General features: G+C 47.5%; 1 protein-coding gene across 1 annotated transcript in view; it reads right to left on the minus strand.

The window, feature by feature from the left end:
- CTSZ (cathepsin Z) overlaps window positions 1-19080 on the minus strand; it is a 104596-nt gene that overhangs the window by 48832 nt on the left and 36684 nt on the right. The gene's annotated exons all lie outside the window — the stretch shown is intronic.

Here is a 19080-nt window from a genome sequence, read left to right on the forward strand (position 1 = left end):
CTCATTCACACCTGGGGCTGTATATTGCATCCTAAAGAAGTTGCTTCCCAGCTAGAGGGAAAACTGTCGCACGTATGCTCACACATACATTATTCATTCACAGCCGTCTCCCTATTCTGAATGTACAACAACAGACTCATTCCCTATTTTCAACCAATTAATTTGGAAACCAACCTGCTTCTCTTATGCTCAGCTAATTCTGTGCCAATAATCACCTGACCAGCCATCTCTTTTACATTGGCTGTCTGTTTTTTCTCTCTTCTCTCACTTCTTCAGCTGGGGCAACCTATTCCGCAGTGCTCAACATCTGACCCTTTTTCTTGCTGCATTCCCCGCTGAGGAACCAAGTATCCATTGCATTACTGTGCACCCATCACAGTGAGGTCTCTGAATTCTATGTCAGGACCGGAGGCTTCGGATTATGCTCAATCTTTTAATGCTTTATTCACAGCAGCAAAACTTGTAACTCAGACCACATTTCCCAAACACCCTCGGGAAAGAGTGGTCAGAAAAAAAAAGAGGCACAACATATCCCAAGTCCAAATAGCCAATCATATCACTCGATCCACCGCCTAGTCCGTCTTCACCCCTTGCTCATCCTCTTTCTTTGCTGCTCGCAGCCATGAGATGAGTGCTTTTTTTAATTTCTTTGGAATTGATAAGATATTGTATTGCTAGCGATATTTGGTGCCCAGCAGCCCCGGGACCGCGTTTCCGCGCCTGCTGTTCATTAGGTCTCGCCGAGTCAGCACGCATGCGCTGCTCGGAGAGACATTTTATATGTGAGATTTCAAAGTGCTGCTGGCTGGCCTAGCGCTTGCGTGCACGTGAGCGTGCACGCGCGCAGCAGCCATGCATCTTTCCTCCGCCCGAGGCGACATCTGGAGCGCAATCACTTTCACTTCTTCACTTTCGCGTCCGCACACACAACTCCCGGTCGCGGCCGCACGTCTTGCTTGTTTTTGTTTTGCTGTGTGCTTCTAAATGTAACAGGCCGCCATTTGCGTATTATAGGACGGTCTTGAAACCGATCTTTTGTTGTTTATCCTCGCTACCTTTTATTGCACCACTTTAACTCTCTGCTCCCTAGTGTGGTGTTTTCTCATTCTTGCCAGTCTCTTTTGTGCTGGTGCCTCACCATCTTCTATTTCTCTTGACGTTTTCTCCGTATGTCTATCGTAATATAACCTCCTACTTGTCTCTTGCGATATTTGCCAGTTTTTAGTCTGTTGTGGTATGATGTCTCCCGCTTGCATTTTGTCATCTCCCATGCACCCCTCGCCTACCAGTTGTCTTTCTTCCTTTATGTCTAATGCTTCTCCCGCTGTATCGTATCATTATCTTCCTCCTCGTGTGGCAAAGCCCCTCCCTATCCCGGAGATGTTTAGCATTTTTTTAATAGGTTAACGCTGCCAGTCTTTGAATACCTAACCTTTTCTGTATGAAAGGGAAGGGAAATGTTTGCAGTATTTCTAATGCAGAAGTATCGATCCTCTTAGGTCGAGCGGTTTTGAATTGCTGTCTTTCCTTTTCAAACATTAAATCCACTGCCAGTATTTGTTATATGACCGCATTTGTATTTTAGGTTACAAATCTCTCAAGGCATTGGTATCCTCCTCCTCCTCTTTGTGCTCAACCGATTATCTCTAATTTCGTGCTCTTGTTTTCATGTCTCCTGTGCCGACTGTTTACATAATGCCTTATAGACTTGGCTTCTCTTCGTGCGAACAAATAGTAATTTTTGACTCGTGCTTAAGCGCCAATACCAGATGAGGTTTAAATCAACGACAATTAAATACAAGCATTGGCATAGCCAATAGGTCTCGCCTTTGGGACCTTATAAGTGTTGAGCCATGCAACAGTTAATGTTGTTGCAGTAAGGACATTGTGCTGCATAACTAAATACTTATAAGGTCCCAAAGGCGAGACCTATTGGCTATGCCAATGCTTGTTTTTCTATTGCCTACTTGCTTGATTGTGTCGTTCCGGTTTTATTGCCATCACTTTATTGTTTCAGTTGCGACGCTAGTGCGCTGTGGCGGCTCACCTCATTCTGTTTCCTTGAGGGGATGCTTTCAGCATGCTACCGTCAATTCTCCAGAGCTGTGTGCGGCCCGGATAGGCAGTCTGACACTTACGTAGTAAGTGTGCATCGTGGGCCTAAGCGGGACTGTCAGTGGATTCCTGCAGTGAGGCGCGGTCTTCCCCTCTGACCTCTAGGGGCGCTGTCGCGTAATACCAGCGCGTCCACACCTCGCTGACAACGGCGCATTCCGCCGCCCTTGCCTGCCCCACGCCCCTGGAGAGATACACCCTCATCGAGGGTCGTTAGAGCTTTGCTCAGGCCAGTTCTGACGCTCTGCTTCAGCTGAGTAGGGTGTATGTGTTGGTTTAGGGCTTTGACGCCCGCTGGGTGTATTTAATTGGCCTTATTGTAATCAGGCTGGATTCGGGCCTGGAGGGACACACTCCCAGCGTTTAAAAGACTTACTATTATATTGCGAGTGTAAGTGTGTGCAGGGTGTCCCGGAGGTTTCTGTTGTGCCTCTTTTGCATTTCCTGGGGCTGTCCCAGTTTTGAAGTGGCTGGTCCCCAGCACGTGAATAGATGGTCGGTTGACTGTGTGTGGGATAGAGTCTTGGTGCTCTTTTTCATGTCGCAACAAGGAGACCTGTTAGGGGAAGAGGATTCCCTGGCCCAATTGCCCTGGGATGACAAATTCTGCGACGCGGTGGATGCGTCCATTTACCGCGCCGTAGAAGAAGTCGTGACCCCCATGGAGGAATGTTTGTGTAAAAAACTGGAGGAGTTTTGTTCTAAATGAGCCCCGCCAGCAGGTACCACTCACACTTCATCGCAGGCTGCTTCAGGTAGCGACCCAGTTGGATGGGGTTCACCAGGACGCTTTTCAGCGTTTGAGGGATGCATTTTTAGTGCCGAATCCATCACAGCGCCCCCCCCTTGGCACCTTCCCCTGCACCGACGCCTACTGACCCTCCAAGCCCCTCGCAAGATTTGTGAGATGGCATCCACGGGGATACTGATGAGGAGCCAGAGCCTTGTAGGCCGCGGCATCTGGCTCCTTCATTCCTTCCTACAGATCCTCAGGGTACCAGTGAGGGATCCGACATGCTGGACCCAGAGTTGTTAATGCACCCTAGGTCCTCTGAGTGGACCCCTTCTGTGAAGGTTGCCGGCTATGTGGCAATTAGGATCCGAACACCAGTGGGTAAGGAGGCCCGAAGCCGCCTTTGCTCCGAATGCCCTCGCCCCTCTCTGGACGGGAAAGTCGCACATACCCCGGAGTTAGATCCCAGGATGGCAACTTTTCTTGCAAAATGTATTAAAGACCCTAAGAAGGGGATAGACCAGTCCCGGAGGGCATGCCAGGATAAGCTCCTGGATGTCCTGGGCCCCCTCACCATGATATTAGAAATGGCGGCGGATGCCAAGGCTTCAGGAACCTTAATATCCTCAGACGACCTCTCCAGTTGGGCACAAAGGGCGCTAGTGTTCCTTGGAAACGCTAACTGTGCACTCTCAACAGAGCACAGGAGGGCCTTTCTAATAAACGTGGATCCAAAGTTAGGGGACTTGGCCGACTCTGAGGCTGAGGCTGTAGCCCAGGGAGGTTTGTTCGGCGAACTGTTCATAAAGGAGCTGGGTAAATTTGTGAACACGTTCACATCTCTGGACAAGGCCCAGTTTTCCATTAAGAAGGTTTTTTCCTCTCGGGTTTTCCGTGGGGACGGTCGAGGAAGGGGCCGCTCGACCAGCCAAGCCCTCAGCACCTCCAGGGGGCAAGGCTCCAGGCAGGGGAAATACCAGAACCAGGCAAGGTATTCCAACTTCTACCCTTCCTGAGGGCAGCACTCCAGGGGCCGAGGTTTCCGTGGAGGAGACAACTCTGGTAACTGTTACCACCAATTTGCTGGTGAGAGTGGGAGGCTGCTTGGCCGAGTTTTTGAGTGCGTGGAAGGAGATCACGTCTGAGGCTTGGGTTGGCGCAGATAGGCGTTTCATTTCACAACACTCTCTTTCGGGCTTTTCTCCATCCCCTGGTGCTTCACCAAGGTTCTCAAACCGGTGGTGGAATACCTGAGGGCAAGAGGGATGCGGCTCATCATTTACCTAGACGATATGCTTCTTTTGTCCCAAGATCCATTGGTGCTTCGCGAGACTTTTTGTGAGGGCTTAAAAAAATGCTACCATGGCCAGCCTTGAGCTACAGTGCATGGGCGCGGGCGCGCGCAGCGCTTGATCGTGATCACTTTCGCGGCCGCACAGCCACTTTCATGTTTGATCGTGATCACTTTCACTTTCGCGGCCGCTTTGATTTTCTTTGTGAGCCAATGCTTGTTTCCAATGGGCCTTGCGCGCGTAGCCTCTTGCCTATATATCTTTCGGGCATACATTTGATATCAGTGTCCCTTCACCCGCCTCTCAATTCGCAGTCTCGCTGTACTGACAGCTTTTGTGTGGGAGGACGCGAGGCTTCTCGGCTATATATGTTTTTTTGTGTGATTAACGCCGAGGTGCCGTCAGAACAATAAACAAGTGGATTAACAAAGGCAAGCAACAGCCGCACACTGGAATTCTCCCGAAGAAGCCCCCTCCCCGGATTATATATTTTTATTTCACAACGCATTATGAGGTCCCTGGCTTCCTTGCTTGTATTTCCACGGCAACTGCACAGGGAAGTGTTTCTACGTCTCGCCAACCTTGGTTTTTATTCAAAGGCCCAGATTAACAAGCATTGGCATAGCAAATAGGTCTCTCCTTTGGGACCTTATAAGTGTTTAGCCATGCAACAGTTGATGTTGTTGCACCAAGGATATTGTGCTGGATAACTAAACACTTATAAGCTCCCAAAGGCGAGACCTATTGGCCTTGCCAATGCTTGTTAGGATTTGTGATAGACTCCACGGACTTGACTCTCAGCCTTCCGTCACGGAAGGTGGCGAAGATCAGCCACGAGCTCAGACGCACCATGACCAAAGGCACGGTGCCGCTTCAGCAGATTGCCCGCATTGAGGGACTGCTCTCGGCCTCGATCCAGGCAATATTTCCGGCACGCTGCATTATCAGGCCTTGCAGCGCTTGAAGGCCATACATCTGCGCAAAGGGCTCCCGTATTCCTATCGGGTTTTCCTGTCAGAAGAGACGCTAGAGGAAATTCGTTGGTGGCTCTCTCACATGGAGGCCTGGAATGGGAGGGCAATTTTCGGTTCCGCCCCAGACCTGGTTATAGAGTCAGACGCCAGCAAGTTCAGCTGGGGTGCCAGGTGTGGAGATTTTTTCCACAGGCGGTTCATGGTCCCCGCAGGAGAGAGAGCTTCATATCAACTGCCTGGAGCTCCTGGCAGGTTCCTTCGCCATGCGCTGTTGGACCAAGGACAGAGTCCAGTCCTGTGTCCTCCTGAAAATGGACAATATATCCGCGGTCAGGTACATCAACCTCCTAGGGGGCACTCGCTCGAAAGTGCTTTAGGACCCGGCAACAAAACTTTGGCAGTTTTGCCTCGACCACCAAATTGCGGTGATGGCAGAGTATCTTCCCGGTCGGGAGACTCTGGTTGCAGATTGGCAATCGCGTCGCTTCAACGATTCCAGTCTTTGGAAATTGTATCCGGACGTTTTTCTCGGGTGCAGGACCTTTGGGGTCTTTTTTCCGTGGATCTTTTCGCTTCCAGACCGGATTATCAGCTGCCTAGGTTTTTCAGCCGGAGGCCTGATCCCTTGCCAGTAGCCACGGATGCGTTCCTGCAGGATTGGACGCAGGAATGGCCTTATGCGTTTCCGCCCTTCGCGATGATTACCAGAGTTTCGGCCCAGGTCAGGAGACAACAAGCCAGCATGGTTCTCATTACTCAACTTTGGAGGTCGCAAGTTTGGTTTCCAGTTCTTCTGGAACTTTCGTGGGATTTTTCCAATCCCACTCCCCCATTTTCCAGAGCTTCTTCTCAATCTCTCATCAGATGGATCCCGACGGCTCTCTTCGCCTCATGGCGTGGAAGATTACAGGGGTAGATGGTCACTCCCGGGTCTTTCGGGATTCGCTGCGGACCTCTTGTCCAAGGCCTGGTCGGAAAGTACCATCAAGCGCTATCGCTCGGCCTGGAGACGATGGTGTCGGTGTGTGCGACGAGGTTGCAATCCCGTGGGGGCGGATATTTTTTATTTTTTAGCAGATTTAGCCCAACAGGGTTTGGTATACCGGTCGGTTAACACCTTTCGGTCGGCGTTCTCAGCAGGATATGCCCCAATGGAAGGCAAGCCAGTGAGTGAACATCCCTTCGTATGCAGACTCTTGAGGGGACTCAGTTTGTCGCTTCCTCCCGAACCCCGATACTCGGAGTTGTGGGATGTTAACAGAGTACTTAATTTATTCCTCTCCTGGCAACCCAATGAGTATTTATCCCGCAAGGAGCTCACTGCGAAGTTAGCGATGCTCCTTTGTTTGATTTCATGCCGCAGAGTGTCTGATGTGAGAGCCATTGACATCTCGGGCAGAGATTTTTCTCCTTCAGGGGTGTCGTTTACTATCAGACGCAGGACCAACAGTCATTCTCGTGTTATTGATTACCCGGCGATTCCGGACTCTCCCAAACTTTGTGTTGTGCAGTGTTTGAAAGCTTAGGAGGAGATGTCTTTGGAGCTAAGACCTCCAGGGTAGAGGCAACTATTAATTGCTCTCCGGAAACCACACAGGGCGGTTTCTTCTCCCACGATCGCGCGGTGGGTCATGCAGGAGGCAGGCATTAGCCTACGACAATTTGGAGCTCATTCCGCACGAGGTGCGATGACCTCCAAGGCATTCTCGTTAGGAGCAAGGCTGGGGGACATTATGAACGCAGCGGATTGGTCCTCGGATTCAACCTTTAAACGGTTTTATTTAAGCCTATTATCGATATGGCGCATTTGGTAGTAAGTAAGCTTTGAACTAGCATAATCTGAAGCCTCCGGTACTGACATAGAATGAAAAATTTCCTAGCTATCGTAACAGAAAGTTTCAATTCTATTAAGGACTCAGAGGCAAGGATTATCCCACCCAGGAATCTCTGCAAGATATCCCGCCCGTTGGAAGTAAGTACACATAGCTGCCAAGGTTTCAGCTGGTATGTGTGACATTTTCTGAATTTCAGTGTAATTATGAGTGACATTTCAATGACTAGGAGTGACACCCTCCCGCAAGCCAAATCCAGCAATTAAGACGAGGGAAACATAATAAATTAAATTAGAGCAACAAGAAAATCGTAAAACTACTGCAAGGTACCAGAAATGCATTAAGCCTCAGGCTGAGGGACAGAGAAGTCTCAGGTATAGCCAGCAGCTAGGGCACTGCAGTGTTTATAATTTTATAAACAAGTCTCTCTCAACACTTACAGTGTTTTGAAGTTCTTCAAGAAATGGCCGGTTCACCTTGACGCCGCCCAGCATGAATTAGTTAATATAAAAGATAAATGTTCTGCTCCATGTTCCATCCACATGCTCCAATAACTAATGTATTTTTGATGCGCTTCAACTTCAGTTTAGTTAGCCATTCATGTACGACACGTATACGTCCGGCTACCAAATGCCTTACAAACACGGGCACCACCTTCAAGAGACACCCACGTCTGGCTACCAAATGCCTTACAAACACGGGCACCACCTTCAAGAAACACCCATCAGCCTCTCCTGAGCGCCGAATTTAATGGCCTCTTGACTAAAGTAAAGCACAGTTTGAGTTGTTGGCTGGCCCACAGCGAAGAGAAAACTAATTGCGGCAGACTGCAGCATGCATCCCGGGCATGGCAGCCTCGAGCCAGTGGGCAATTATATGGAGGATCATGTAGTGACATTAGTAGAGGTCAAGTGTGTGTTTATGCAGCACAGAGAAATCGTGTTACATTCGCTGAGCCGGCCTGCAAAAGGTGGCATGCCGTGCATGTTGTCTGTGCGCGCGCGTGTCACTGACTGGCCACTATGTGCAAGTCTGTGTGTGGCTGCGAGTGTGGTGCGTGTTTGCGTTGAACTTGGTGAGGTCAGAATGCAAAGCCGGGAGCACAGCTAATTTGATTCTTTAATTATTGCCAGCGAAGTACTCTTATTTTACACCCCTCTCTAACTTCGGGGCTAGACACACACACTTACTTGAAAAGAGAGCAGCTGCATATCACGCAGCGATGCCGGCCGCCTAGCTCACCTCACCCTGTGTTGTGACCGGCTGCCCGAATCAGGCTCGCCCGGGCCGGCCAGCCAGCTCAGCTGTACAGTTCCTGGTTCTCTGGGGCCGTGAATGAACCATTCCGGCCACCACAGTCTGCCCGGGTGTTCTAAGTGACTCTACCGCCGCCCGGGCCGTGGTGAGAGAGCTGGGTCAGGCGCGGGTGATGCAGCAGGCGCAGGATTCATTACCGCGCCGGCTGTGACCTCATCAAGACCAGCCTGGAGCCATTTCTGAGTTCAGATGCTGCCCGTGAACTCATGAAAGTGAAGTATGCCGCGCAACCGGGTGGCGATTCAATACAGTTGTTACATTGTAGCAAGCGCCGCAAGAAGTCTCTCCTGCAGCGCGGGCTGCCTGCCTGTACCACTGATGCTAGTGTTTTATAAGAACAGCGCTTGATATGCACAGGCCCTTATATGCGTGACTTCGCATTTCAGTGCGGTGATGCGGATCACTTCACTGAAATGTGTTAGCGTCACGCCTGATGCGCGATACTTGGCAGGGCTCAGTACATTATTTATGGTTTCTTCTAAGAAGTGTACGGATGGATATTTTTTTATCATGTACTCCTGTTACAGCTTAATGTTTATGGTTTCAATTGTGTTCACCATTTTTAGACTCAGTTTTCAGTCTTCTCTTTTAATGCCCTTGCTTACAATTTTACTTTCACCTCTGTGTATTCCAGTCCTGATATTGTCTTTTGGTTTTAGGTACGGATACCGGGAAACAGGACCACTATGAAAGGATTATCGCCGTACTCGCACAAAGAGGATGAGCAAGGGGTGAAGACGGTCTAGGCGGTGGATCCAGTGATATGATTGGCTATTTAGACTTGGGATATGTTGTCCCTCTTTTGTTTTTTTGTTGACCACTCTTTCCCGAGTGTGTTTGGGAAATGTGGTCTGAGTTACAAGTTTTTAAAAAAAAATGGCTGCTGTGAATAAAGCGTTGAAAGATTGAGCATAATCCTCGCCTCAAAGTCCTTAATAGAATTGAAACTTTCCGTTACGTTAGCTAGGACATTTTTCATTACCTTTCATTTTGGTAGAAAATGTGTAACCATAGACTTCAGGAGATGGTGCGCTTGGAAAATAGGTTTATTACTAAGTTCTTAGTTGATCAGTGGGCAATCAAGACACCATATGTAAGAAAAACCACCCTCTGACTCCCCAAGCAAAGTCACCCTGACAAACTGGTATCCCTTGGATAGGCGAAAGCACCAAGTCACCTGACTATCTTTCACTGGGTACCAAGTGATTTGCTCAGCTAAAAGCAGTGGCGAAGACCCAAGGAGGTGCTATTTCTCACTCAGGGGCCAAAACTCCCCTTCTTGGTATAGTGATCCAAGTCTGTTGCTACACCAATATACAGTGCCTACGTTTAAGGACTCCTAGTTTTTTCAGTGTATTTCTAAAGGCCAAATCGCTCCCAGACCCATAATCAACAGCGTAAAGTGTTTCACAAAAAAGCAAAATAAAGTTTCACACTAGACTGGTACCTTAAGCACCTGGTGTTACACAGCTCTCCGCTACAGAGGAAGTATTAGAAACAGCACAGTGGCACAAACTTTGACCCAGTTTAATACACAACTACACTTTGCTTTGGTAGTCCTTGGTTAACAGCCCTTTCTTCAGATCCTGTATTGAGAGGATGGTGCTAAATGATGTGGATCCCATACCCCAAGATATATATAGATCGTGAGGGGCATTGATATGTTTTCTTAGTATGGGATTATTCTTTAACTTCACAAAAAAGTTTAATTATCTTGATGCCTACTTGAAAGCCACATCAAAAGACCATGTAGAGCTGGGAGCGTAGTGCTGTTTTCATCTTTGTAGCATCTTGACACCCGTTGGCATGCCTTTTGGGTGCTTTTTAGGTCTCGCCTAGCGTTGCAGCGCATACGCTGCTAGCTCTGGCGAGACCCATTGTCAAGACGACTTCGGAAGTGGGGTGGAAGCTGCGCCTCTGCTTTTCATTGGCGCGCGTCACACTCTATGTTAAACGCGCGCCTTTGATTTGCAGTGAGGTTTTTTGCTCCCCTCCCTGTCTCCTTTCCGGCTCGCCCACCCGGACTGGAGATTATGCACGTGCGTGCACGGCGTTTTTCGCTCGCGCACAGCATCTCTTCCGCCTTGTTTCCTTAAGGTAACTGCATTGGCATGTCCCCACGCTTGGTCCTCCACGCACGTGCACGGCGTCCCTTTCGCTCATGCACAGCATCTCTTCCGCCTTGTTTCCTTAAGGTAACCGCATTGGCATGTCCCCGCGCTCGGTCCTCCCATCCAAAGTGGATATGTGCAAGACTCAGGAAAGAGGACACTTCTCCCAGACTCCTGCCAGAATGAGGTGCCCTCACCCCGCGTCACTCGTCGTGGTGCAGTGCCTCCTCCAGCTCGTGAGTCTTGCTTTTGTTTTAATTATTATTAGTGGGAGACGCCCTGGCAGCCCTTCCCCGCTATTAAATGTCTTTTAAATGTTTTGAAACGTCACTAGAGAGATTTGCAGTACAAGGCAACTGAAATTGCAATTTCTGAATGGTGCGTGCTGGCTTCTCTTTGTAGGAGGCAAGTTTTCTTCTGAAACATAAAACCGATACCACAGTAGATAGGAGTTACGCCACTTGGCTTGCAACTGAGGGAAAGTTTTACAGCGCTCTCCAATAACTAAACCGCTTCGTGGCACTGTGCGATATATCTCCACGCGTGCTGTGTTTGAATTGTGGCTCGTGCGCGAGTGCGGCGCGGGTGTTGACTGTACAATACCAGTGTGCAGCTGCACCCCTGTGCATCTAATTGTGTTCAGAGCTGTTAACTTCTTCCAAGCCTACATGTTCTTTACACGTAGGATAGAGGTACCACCAGTCTGGCAACTGGTTATGTTTTATGCAGTCGGTCCCCCGAAAGCTACTGCGCTCCCCTCTCAGTTCATGTGACCTCTGACTCCCTGGATATCTTTAACTATCTTTGTCAGATATTGTACAACTCTTCATGACTAATATACAGCTTTTGTGTAAATTAATGGCTGCAAATAGGCTATGAACTGCATTCAGTGTATTCAAGTAACGAGTGTATACAAGGTTTATCTGTTTATGATTCGCACATATTCAAGCAGAAACAGGTGTCCCATTCAGATAGCCCAACCACCCTCTTAGTAACCAGTGAATTCTAACAAGAGCACGTGTTTCAAAATGCCACTAAATGGCTGTCCAAGGCCATGAATGCTTTCACTTTCCAAGCTGCCCAGAACAATGGCAGCCCCTTCTTTAAAATGAAATAGGTCTCGCATATACTAGAGTTTCAGCTATTGGCATGGTAAATAATAATGCCTTTTATTTATGTGTTAATTATCAAAACCGATAAATAAAAGGCATTGTCATTTACAATGCCAATAGCGTAAACTCTCGCAATGCGAGACCTATTGCATTGCAAATGCTTGTTTGTTATGGCGGGACTTGAGCGGTCATGCAAATGGAGAGCAAAAGGAAAAAAAAGTACATCTGAAAGCAACTAGCAGTGTAAAAACAATGAAAATAAAAGTTCCCCAACAGTGAGCCGAAGCACCAGCCAATGAAACAGATGGTAAATCAAGCAATGCGCCATCGGCGGGAGAAGGACAAAACTGACAAGCTGGGACATAAATAGAAAGCGCGCAAATGAGTGACAGGAAAGACAACCAATTGTAAGCAATGGGCAAGCTCAGAGCACCCGTGTTGGTGGTAAGTATGTCTCGCTACAGACAGTTCATACGCTGTCTAGTAGGCTTGACCTAAAAAGGAAGGATGATCAACTGCAGTCAGAATTGCCTCCTCATGAAACTGAATCCTGTGACTTCTGGTCAGTTTCCTAGTATGAGTGATCAGTGATAAAATAATCTGCCCTGGCCTGCACACTCCATGAGCGAGGGAAAATGTAATGATCCTTCCTGGTGGAGACTGACCGCTGAACCCACAGGAGTTTGCATTATGTTCACCCTGAGCTACAGTGAAGTGAGAAGTCATTAATATCGAGGAAGGAAGGCATAAGCCCCTGTAGGTGTTGAAGACAGACTTAGCTCATGGAGGAAGACTATCAGTGCTGTTGGTGGACACACTGACTTAACCAAGAAGTAAAAATAGGTGTGCATATAGAAAACCAACATGAATGTTCGCATGTAAACTGGTTATGTAATGGTGCCATCTGTCTTTTAGTTGGCCTAATCCTTATGACTGGCTGGCTTCATTGTCACTCTTATGAGTGCATGTTTGTGTATATTGGCTTTACTTCGTCTCTGTGTTTTGTTTTCTTCCGTGCAGCATATGGTGGTCCAGGTACTGATTGATTTCTTGATTCGCGTTTTTCTGCGCTGCTTTCGCTCGGACTGTGGTACTTTTTGTTTTGTGACTGTTGATTGTTTGGATGTTCATTTTACACCTCTCCTATGCCGTTTAGTCTTGTTTCGTAGCTGCTTTTATGCCACTTTGTTTTCTCTACTTGGACTCGCCGATTCCCTCATTCATTGTTTGCTTTCCAGGTTTTTCAAAACTTCACTTCCCAGTGAGCTGCTTTTATCTGGCCATTCTGTTCCGAGACTAATAACAACCCAGCAATTTATTGTAGCCTGATGCCGAGGGCTGCTATACAGGTTGTTAAAGGCCCTGAATCCAAGTTATAGGCCCGAGCTGCAGGCAAGGGACTATAACGAGGGAATGGGCCTTTAAGAACCTCTATAGTCTGAGGCAGAAGGGCTATAAGGCTATTAGAACATTCCACCCACTGAGGGTAGAATGTTCTAAATTAAAAAGAGATATAGAAAGACAATCATTGGAATGTTAGAGCAGAAGGCCTATACTAGCTATTATAAGCCCTGAGCCAATTCATTGTCTACAATGGAGCTCCCAACTTTCCAATGTTCGTAAACTTTTTAAATAAGGTTACATATTGCAGTATTTTCTTGTTTTGGTCACAATCTGTGTAATGCCGCCTTCCTTTTCAGTTTGGAAAGCCAACGTAAGTTACATTTTATTAACACTGTACCAACTGGGGATATCTGCGCTTGCCTAAATTCATGTGTATGCATGCTGTTAGCTGTTCACAGGTTGTGTGCCATACCATAATTAAACCATAACATACTATACAATAACAGGCAATACCATACAATGACAGTCCATATTACAAAATGACAATCCATACCATATCATACTATCCAATCAAGTCACTCTCACCTCCACTCACCCTGAACCCTTCATTTACCCTCACCTTCTTCGACCTCAACCTACCACTGAAATCTGCAGCCACCGTCACCTCCCTTTACCTCTACACCCCCCAGACCTAAAGTCAACCATACCTTCCTTTACCTCCACTTATCCCTAAAATCATTTCTTTTAAATAACATAAAAAGTATGTTACTTGAAAAAGAAATATGGACCTATGTGCGAAAATACTATATGGTGAAGGTAAAAATACCTACCAGTGGTATAAGGGTCCTGCATAGTAATGGGGCCGCCAGGTAAAGTCTATTTCCCCTCAGGCTGGGCACAAATGTTTTGGGGCCGTTTTCAATCGTTTTATGCCCTTCAGTATGTTTGGCAGACACCTTCCCTCGACAGTCGGCTAGTGCCAGTTTTACTTTCTATTCGTCCTCTGACTTTTCTTCAGAATCTACCCTATATCTGTCACAACCAGGTCAGCAGTGCTGCTCTAGAGCCAGAGAACCAGGTCAGCAGAGCTGCTCTAGAGCCAGACAACCAGGTCAGCAGAGCTGCTGTAGAGCCAGAGAAACCAGGTCAGCAGAGCTGCTGTAGAGCCAGAGAAACCAGGTCAGCAGAGCTGCTTTAGAAGCAGAGAAACAGGTCAGCAGAGCTGCTGTAGAGCCAGAGAACCAGGTCAGCAGAGCTGCTGTAGAGCCAGAGAACCAGGTCAGCAGAGCTGCTGTAGAGCCAGAGAACCAGGTCAGCAGAGCTGCTGTAGAGCCAGAGAACCAGGTCAGCAGAGCCGTTGTAGAGCCAGAGAACCAGGTCAGCAGAGCTGCTCTAGAGCCAGAGAATCAGGTCAGCAGAGCTGCTCTAGAGCCAGAGAATCAGGTCAGCAGAGCCGCACTAGAGCCAGAGAACAAGGTCAGCAGAGCTGCTTTAGAGCCAGAGAACCAGGTCAGAAGAGCTGCTCTAGAGACAGAGAACCAGGTCAGAAGAGCTGCTGGAGAGCCAGAGAACCAGGTCAGCGGAGCTGCTGTAGAGCCAGAGAACCAGGTCAGCAGAGCTGCTGTAGAGCCAGAGAACCAGGTCAGCAGAGCTGCTGTAGAGCCAGAGAACCAGGTCAGCAGAGCCGTTGTAGAGCCTTCGAACCAGGTCAACAGAGCTGCTTTAGAGCCACAGAACCAGGTCAGCAGAGCCGTTGTAGAGTCAGAGAAACAGGTCAGCAGAGCTGTTGTAGAGCCAGAGAACCAGGTCAGCAGAGTTGCTGTGGAGCCAGAGAACCAGCTCAGCAAAACCGTTGTAGAGCCAGAGAACCAGGTCAGCAGAGCTGCTCTAGAGCCAAAGAACTAGGTCAGCAGAGATGTTTTAGAGCCAGAGAACCAGGTCAGCAGAGCTGCTCTAGAGACTGAGAACCAGTTCAACAGAGCCGCTGTACAGCCAGAGAACCAGCTCAGCACAGCTGCTTTAGAGCCAGAGAACGAGGTCAGCAGAGCCGTTGTAGAGCCAGAGAACCAGGTCAGCAAAGCTGCTTTAGAGCCAGAGAACCAGGTCAGCAGAGCTGTTGTAGAGCCAGAGAACCAGGTCAGCAAAGCCGTTGTACAACCAGAGAACCAGGTCAGCAGAGCTGCTTTAGAGCCAGAAAACCAGGTCAGCAGAGCTGCTGTAGAGCCAGAGAACCAGGTCATCAGAGCTGCTGTAGAGCCAGAGAACCAGGTCAGCAGAGCTGCTATAGAGCCAGAGAACCTGGTCAGCAGAGCTGCTCTAGAGCCAGAGAACCCGGTCAGCAGAGCCGCTTTAGAGCCAGAGAAACAGGTCAGCAGAGCTGTTGTAGAGCCAGAGAACCAGGTCAGCAGAGCTGCTGTGGAACCAGAGAACCAGGTCAGCAAAACAGTTGTAGAGCCAGAGAACGAGGTCAGCAGAGCCATTGTAGAGCCAGAGAACCAGGTCAGCAAAGCTGCTTTAGAGCCAGAGAAATAGGTCAGCAGAGCCGTTGTAGAGCCAGAGAACCAGGTCAGCAAAGCTGTTGTAGAGCCAGAGAACCAGGTCAGCAGAGCTGCTCTAGAGCCAAAGAACTAGATCAGCAGAGCTGCTTTAGAGCCAGGGAACCAGGTCAGCAGAGCTGCTCTAGAGACTAAGAACCAGTTCAACAGAGCCGCTGTACAGCCATAGAACCAGCTCAGCACAGCTGCTTTAGAGCCAGAGAACCAGGTCAGCAGAGCTGCTTTAGAGCCAGCCAACCAGGTCAGCAGAGTTGCTCTAAAGCCAGAGAACCAGGTCAGCAGAGCTGCTTTAGAGTCAGAAAACCAGGTCAGCAGAGCCGCTGTAGAGCCAGAGAACCAGGTCAGCAGAGCTGCTTTAGAGCCAGAGAACCAGGTCAGCAGAGCTGCTTTAGAGCCAGAGAACCCGGTCAGCAGAGCCGCTTTAGAGCCAGACAGCCCGGTCAGCAGAGCCGCTGTAGAGCCAGAGAACCAGGTCAGTAGAGCTGCTTTAGAGCCAGAGAACCAGGTCAGCAGAGCCGCTGTAGAGCCAGAGAACCAGGGGGCATGTTTGCAACAGACAGCGATAACTATCGCTGACCTTGTATACCGCATTTTTTTCTATCGCTGCAATATTCTGGTGTATTAACATGCCATGGCGATGTATATTCCAGCGATAGCGCCCTTTTCCATGGAACATCGCTGGTTTTCCAGCGATTTTCCATGTAAAACGGCGATATGCTTGATGATACGACACTGTGGTCGAATCACATGAATTTACATCCCATGTTAGGTATGCCTTAGTCAGGAATTTAACAGACGTTAAATTCCTGCGTTAAGGCATACTTGGTGCGATTCAAATCGCTTCCCCGCACTGTAAATATCGCGAAGCTGCCTTTGCGATATTTACCTATGTTGTTTCCACAGACACGCCTACTTTGCATCTCATTAACGATGCAAAGTTAGGTGTGCTGGAAACGGGAGCAAAATCAGCCAAACCCGCGATAGTGTGTCTTTGCTGATAAGGCGATAAAATTATCGCCGCTTCGGCCAAAAACGGCCGCAAAAGCGGCGATAATTTTTTATCGCCGCATTGTTAATATGCCCCATAGTCAGCAGAGCTGCTTTAGAGCCAGAGAACCAGGTCAGCAAAGCTGCTCTAGAGCCAGAGAAACAGGTCAGCAGAGCCGTTGTAGCTTCACTGGACAGGTGGCAACACTGCTTAAGAGCAGGATTTTCTCTGGGATATATGTGTGTGCATAGAGTGACCGGCAATCGACTGGCATCTTTAAAGCATTCTGCCAACGACATTGGGGCTTATTTACAAGCCCCTTGCGCCACCGCTGCATCACTTTTTCCCACACAAAAAGTGAAGCACCGGCGGTGCAAGGGACTTGTAATTAAGCCCCATTGTGCCCATTCAAACGCAATAAAACAGTTACGTAACCTTCACACCACGGAAAAGGCGAAATAAAGCACCAGTTTCCAAAGTTATTGCTCTTTCCACAGTTACTGGTAACTCAAGTCTCCTGCCTGAGGTCTACTACATTTTTTGTAATTTAAAACTTCAGGTATCAAAATGCAAAGTTGTGTGAGCTATTAGCCTTACACTGTCTGAACAACTGCCTCCTACCATAGGACTGTTACAAGTGTCTACAAATCTAAGAATGTATTTTGGGAAGTAGATGATGCACCTCATGCCTGCAACATAAAACAAGCATTTGCAATGCAATAGGGCTGGCATTACTAAAAGTTTGAGCTATTGGCGTTGAAAATAATAAGGCTTGTCAGTTTTTGTATTTTTTTGTTAAAAAATATTCTAGCAGTAGCATAAGTAATGAAATAAAATCCACATAGACCACCACCAGTACCAATACCACCACCACCACCACCGCTACAACCACCACAAGAACCATAACCACCACTACAATTATTACTATTACTACTCTGTGGTGATAGTAATAATAATAGTGGTAGTTATGGTGCTGGTGGAAAATTACTATTATAAATTACAATACCTGTTAATTTTTCAAAAGGCATTGCCATTTACAATACCAATAGCTCTAAAACTCGCAGTTGCGTGACCTATTGCATTGTAAATGCTTGTTTCCTTACTCTTGTGTTGCCGAATTTGCAAAGGGAATTACAGATCTCTCTCTACATTCACACGAGAGCACATTTCAAAGGTCATATATTTTGCCATTTCAAACATGGGTGATTAAGTTAATTGCCCTGAATACCTGGCTATTGAGTTGCTGCAGAGTTCATCCAAAGTAGGCTGCCTTGTCCATTAGGCCACATTACGCCCTGTGACACCTTTCTTTTAATTATGCACACTATGTTTAACAAATTTAAACTTACAATGCCTGCCTGGAAGAGCTTAGTGGTTATCATTAACCTTCGATAGAGTTCTGTAATAGAATTACTCAAGCTACTCTGGTAATTAATTTCTCAACGCAGGGACGGCTGTAATATTCTCACAAAATCCAGAGCGGAGGATCGTCAGCCCACCTCCCAGAGCCAGCAGATGATAAATAAAATAATAACACATTGTTATTATCATTTTATTTATTGCTGTCTGAACTGTACAGTAAGTAAAGGGCAGGGCGGAGAAGTAGTGTGCACTTATACGTGCGCATGTCTGGCTGGCCAAAACAGACATGCACACTTATGTTTCTCCAACCCAGCTGTGTTGCACAGCCGGGTTGGAAAAAAGCTACACTCTCCAAGGCACTGTCTGAGTGGCAAATGAGGCTGCTCAGACCAATCCTGGTGCTGCTTTATGAGAGCAGTGTCTGGATTGGGTGGGAAGCCTGTGCACTGAGGCCCATCCAGCTAGGAGTGGAGCGTCACGCAAGTCTTTTTTAAAATTTTATTAACCCAATACACTTGCCTAACATCCTAGGGCAGTGGTTCCCAAACTGGGGTCCGGGGACCCCTGGGGGTCCCCAAATCCTCCTCAGGGGGTCCGCGACTACTTTGAAAATAGAATAATAATAAATCAATAAAGTGTAGATATATAAAGAGGCTAAATGTACAATTGAACATTTTAAAACATACTGTAAATGTGAAGGAATTTGAAACTGGAGGCTAAAAATTAAATTGGTATCCTCAGATTGATTTGCGGGAGCAGTGCAAGTGCATCAAACTGAATATAGTATGGATGATGAGCGGCCTCAATTGAATTTAGAAAAGCTCCAACAATTCTATTAAGATTACATTTTGATTTCAATTCTTGATACTATTTTGTAAAATGTCAAAGTCAATGACAATTGCTTTTGATTCTGCGGTTGTCCCTGGGGTACAGGGCCCTGAATATATGTGCCACTTAACAATAATTTAAAAAAAAAAAATACATTTTGATTTCTACTTTAATGATATGTTTTCTAATTAAATAAAATGTTATTTGTGTATTTGTTTGATTAATGCTTTTTTTGTATGTTTGTGTATTGTTTTGTGGTTCAAATCATCAACATTGCTTAGGCTGGGGTCCCTGACTTCCAGTAATGACTCGTGGGGTGTCCCCGGTTTCGAATAACAATTCAGTTGCGGTCCCCGGGTTCCAGTAAGGATTAAGTGGGGGTCCCCAGAAGTCAAAAGTTTGGGAACCACTGTCCTAGGGGGCATATCAGCAAGGGCCGGCGATAATTATCGCTCAGCACTCTTAGCGTGAGGATAATTATCGCCGGCCAACTCTGAATTTTATCGCGGAGATAGAG

The sequence above is a fragment of the Triturus cristatus genome, chromosome 7 (genome assembly GCF_964204655.1).
Source record: "Triturus cristatus chromosome 7, aTriCri1.1, whole genome shotgun sequence".
In the NCBI taxonomy this organism is placed as follows: domain Eukaryota; kingdom Metazoa; phylum Chordata; class Amphibia; order Caudata; family Salamandridae; genus Triturus; species Triturus cristatus.